The sequence below is a fragment of the Nelumbo lutea genome, chromosome 1 (genome assembly GCF_056320005.1).
Source record: "Nelumbo lutea isolate HS-2025 chromosome 1, American lotus-T2T, whole genome shotgun sequence".
Classification (NCBI taxonomy): domain Eukaryota; kingdom Viridiplantae; phylum Streptophyta; class Magnoliopsida; order Proteales; family Nelumbonaceae; genus Nelumbo; species Nelumbo lutea.
In genome coordinates this window covers 202,771,927-202,777,153 of record NC_142684.1, presented here as the reverse complement: position 1 = coordinate 202,777,153, position 5,227 = coordinate 202,771,927, and positions in this window count along the sequence as shown.

The window sequence follows — 5,227 nt, the reverse complement described above, 5'->3', positions numbered from 1 at the left end:
CGCCTGGAGGTCATGAAAATCCTGGGAGTCCTTAAAATCCTAGACTGCTTTCTCTCGCTCAGCCTCCACCATCTGATCAAAGTTTTGGGTCTGATTCAGAAGAGTGGATTCCAAGTCCCGCACCTGGTGCCTGAGAAGCTCCCTCTCCCCCACCATCCTCGATGATTCCTCCCTATAGCGTGCGCTCTCTTCAGTAAGCCGAGCGATTTGAGCCTCCTGGTCATGGACGAGCAGCTCCTAAGACACCCCCTTGCGTGTGTGATGGAGCTCACCCTGGATCCGGTCGAGCTCGACCTGGAGCTTCTGGTTGGTGGCACGCTGGTCGAGGGCGTCGACGCGATGAATGCGCGTCTGGAGAGCCATGGCATGGATGACAGAATTTACCTATTGGCAAAAAAGAAAGATCAAAAGGGCGAAACAAGAGAGGAAGAGGGAAAAAGGGTCACTTACCACCATGCAGTGAGCAGAGGCGAACGTAGAGAGATCCCCGGGCTCCATGTTTCCCCACTCAGTGATTTCATCATTGGTGATTGCCTTCCGACTCCTCAGACGAGCTACCAGATAATCATTCACCCCTTCCCAGTTTCTCACTAGGAATCGGGGGTAAGGACGAGGCTGAAGGGGGTTACAGGGTACCTCCCCCGGCTGAGGGAGCTCGCTTCCCCCAGGGTTAGTCCCACTAGTCCCCTCAGGAGGGGGCATCGGAACCTCGGGCCAAGGAGAGGGCAGGACCGACTCGGCAGACCTGAACTCAATGCTTCCTGAAGGCGGGGTTCGGTCGGGGCGCGTCCTCTTCACCTGGCATCTCTGGCTGCCCGAGAGAAGGCGGTGTGAATCGGAACTAGACATGATGGCTGCCACAAGACCACAAGGCATTAGTCCAACAATAAACAAAATGCATGTGTACACAATAGTCACAAGGCACTACACGACCTAAAAGACCGACCTACCTAGGCTCAAGCCTGCCTACACGAGCTTCTCCTCGGCTAAGTAGTCCAAGCAATAAAAGCCTACTAACGCCCAGGACAGCATCGTTTTCCAAGTTTCAGGGTCTAACTCGGCCCCAGGGTCCTGGATAGCGCCCCTCCAAGCAGTGGGAAAGGGCCACCCCTCGGGGTTACGGATCACAAAATAATCCCGCTTCCAGGCGGGAATCTTATTCGATAGCTCGTATAAGAGCTTATAGCCGTGATAGGAGGGAGAGGTAATTAAAGCGCCTCTCCGGAGGAGCCCCAGGAGCATCATTCTTTATGCAAAGGATAGAGGCAAAAATATCAAGGTCCAAAGGAAACAATCACCAAGAGCCTGGTTCAATAGATTCCAATTAGCTATACAACAAAATGGCTACAAGCAATGCCAATCTGATCATACATTGTTTGTGAAAAGAAGGGAAGGGAAAATTGCAGCGCTAATAGTGTATGTTGATGATATAGTTATCACTAGTGATTGGAAAGATGAAATTCAAAGATTTGAAGAAATTTCTTGCTACTCAGTTTAAGGTGAAAGATCTATGTCCTTTAAGATACTTTTGTGGAATTGAAGTAGCCCACTCACAAAGGGTATCTTCATTTCTTAGAGAAAGTATGTCCTATATCTGTTACAAGATGTAGGAAAGTTGGGAGTGGAACTCGTTGGTTCTCCTATTGATCCTAATCACAAATTAAGTAATTGTCCAGGTGAATCCATAAAAAAAATGTGAAGCAATTTCAAAGGCTTATAGGAAGACTACTATATCTCTCTATGACTCGGCTAGACATTGCTTATGTAGTGGGTGTTCTTAGTCAATTCATGCATGCCCCTAAGACCACCCACCTTGAAGTAGCTGAAAGAATTTTTAGATATCTTAAGAAATTCCCAGGTGCAGGTTTATTGTTCCAAAAGCATGGATATCTGAAGGTTGAAGTGTATACTGATGCAGATTGGGTAGGATCACTAGATGATAGGATGTCTACCAATGGCTATTGTACCTTTGTGGGAGGAAACCTAGTCACTTGGAGAAACAAAAGGCAAAATGTGGTGGTTAGATCTAATGTTGAAGCTGAATATAGAGCAATGTCTCATGGAGTGGCTGAAATAATGTGGCTAAAAAATCTATTGAGTGAATTGGGATTTATAGTTGATGAACCTATAACTTTATATTATGACAACAAGGCAGCCATAAACATTGCTACTAACCTAGTACTACATGATAGAACCAAGCACATTGAGATAGACAAGCATTTTATCAGAGAAAAGTTTGTCAAAGGGGAAGTGTAAACCCCAAATGTAAGGTCCGAAGATCAACTTGCAGACATCTTCACAAAATGGCTACATCATTTTTGGCACAATGATCTATGTGACAAGTTGGGCATGATTGACATTTATGTCCCAACTTGAGGGGGAGTGTTAAAGATGGGTTAAAGTTGTTTTTCTTTGTGTTTTTATTTCTATCACAGGGGTACTATTGTAATTCCCCTTCTCTTTATGTTATGTTTGGTCGCCCTAATATAAATACTAAAAAGCTGGCATTGCCAGCATCTTTTGGTTCTCTCAAATCTCTCTTCTCTCCTCTCTCTTCCTCTCTTCTCCCTTCTCTTCACTTCAGTTCTAGACAAGAATTTTCTTAAGAGTGATTGATGAGTTGGACGTATTAGTTTTAAATTATGAACTTTTTTTTGTTCCCTATTCATGAGAGAAGCCAAAGTCTTAAAACCCAGTTATTAATCAACTTGTTTAGTGGTTCAGATTGTTTAACTGGAGACATATCGTACAACCATGCATGAAATCATCAACCCAATTTGGACCCTTGATGCTTCAAGCAGTTGTCACATAGATCAAATATGACTTTTTAAGGAGCATTAGAGTAGAGTTCTATATGGATTTCCATCAGATCCTGACCTGTGAGATTGAAGAAATTACATAATTTATTAATAGTAAAATAAGAATAACCTCATTCATCTTCATCCTTCCAATGGACCCAAACTATCTTACGATTATTGAAAATTTTCACTAGTTGGGTTTTATTTTGAAAATTTAGGGAATAGTGAAGGGCACATTTTATATTTTATTTTTTTCGTTCATGCTTAGCGATGATGCCAATTGTCAAAAAACTTAGGGAGACAATATGTAAGCAATAAGGGTAGAGTTAGTCAATTTCCTACACCATAGGGATACTTTAACAAATTTGCCCTAAATTTTTGCCTGGTCTGATTGACCAACCTGAGCCCAACCCAAGTGAATCAAATTTTAGTGAGTCAGGCTCTGGTTGGACAGTTTGAGCTTGACCTGGGGCCCGGGCCAGGCTCAGACCTTATGCCTAATTCTTAAGGTTGGGCCTGGGTTGAGCTTAAACCCAGCCCAACCCGCCTGACTTACACCCGTGGCAAAGGCTTGGGTTGACCTTCGAGCAAAGGCTTAAGTGGATCTAAAGAAACTTGAGTACATCTCCTTCATTCATGCATAGAAAAACTGATCCATGTTACAAGTTGGTGCAAGGATGAAAAACCAGGCTATCTGGTGCGTCTAACACCAAGACATGGGAATAGGGAGATCAACCATTTTACAAGCTACCCCACTACTGCAACATTGCTAGAAATAAGCATTTCTGGAAGAAAAACTTGAAAACAAGTGAAAACGCCCACCAAAATAGACCTATGTTTCTCATTCAAGAATAGGCCTATCAAGATTCTCAAACACTAGCAACTAAATAGAGGTTGTTGTTCAATCATAATCTGGTTTAATGTTGGTTTTCGGTAAGATTAACAATTCACAAACACAATGAATAAAAGAGTAAGGAGAACATACCTAGTTTTGCCACAAATTGTTGAGTGGAACTCGAATTTCAAACTTATTAAATAACCCAAATAGATCTACAATTGTAGTAACCAAAATGGATATACAACTAAAGTAACTGAAATGATTTCCACACAAACCATTGAGAACCCATTGGTTCTCCAAGGCATGAATGAATAAAAAAAGGAGAAAAAAGCACCAAGTTGCAGCCTATGTATATGTGGACCATGTCGGGCTGGCACGCGTAGGGGTGAGCAATCAGTTTATTTGGTTAAAAACTGAACTGAATAAATCAAATTTTTTAAAACCAAATTTTTTTATTCGGTTTTCGGTTAAAATCAAATTTATTTAATATATAAATGTACATTAATATATTGTTATATAAATGATATATATAATATAATATAATATATTATAGATATTCTATATGATATTTAACATATATATTAGTATATAACTTTGTCAATGCCAAAATCATATTGATCAACTTCCCCCCCCTCAAAATCCAAAAATCGAACACCACCCATGAATTATTTACTAAATTTAACTTTTATGCCCTACAACAAAACCAAGGCAAAGTATCATCGTTATAATATATATATTTAAAAGTTATATTCTTTTTGTTAGTAAAGTGGATCAAAATGTTGTTTTTTTAATGTTTGGTTGTAGTACAATTTTACATGCACTAGTACAAATGCATGGGAGTGCAAATGAAAAAGATCGCAAATTCTTGTTTAATTTTGTTTTGGGTTTTACTTTATTCTATTTCATGTCTTAATTTACTTCATTTGTATTGCAATAAAACAAAATAAACTTAAATTTAAAACAAAAATAGGTCAGAATTTACACTTAAATAATTTGTACTGTCGTGATTTTACATCAGTGTAAATTCATTTGCATTGCAACCAAACACAACCTTAAGATCCATTGATTCAAGTGTCATAAAATTTGTTTTGGAAACATTTTGTTCATGATATATAATATTAATATCATCTCAATTAGAAAGATGCATGTGTGTGAATAATAATTTAAGTGTCTAATTTGACGTTTTTGATAAAAATAAGAAATTTTATTGATAAACTTAATATTCAGTTACACCACAATGTTGTTACCCCGTGGATTCAGAATCTGAATATAAATGAATCAAACTTGATAACACAACCTTCATTCAATTGCATCCGCTTTTGGCCCTCGTGAGGGAAGGGTTCAATAATATGATACTGGAAAAAAAAATTGACAGCCAACCAATTGGTATTAGGGGTGAGCAAAGGAATCGGATCTAGTAGGCACAACATAGAAAGTACATTTAGCGAGTACTTTATAAATATTCTGACAACTGTTAAAAGTTGTCTTTAATCTTTTTTCAATGGTAGGTTGGGAGTATTTCAATGGACAAGTATAAAAAAATTGAAAGTACTCATTTATCATACTTACATTGTCATGCCTACCTGATCCG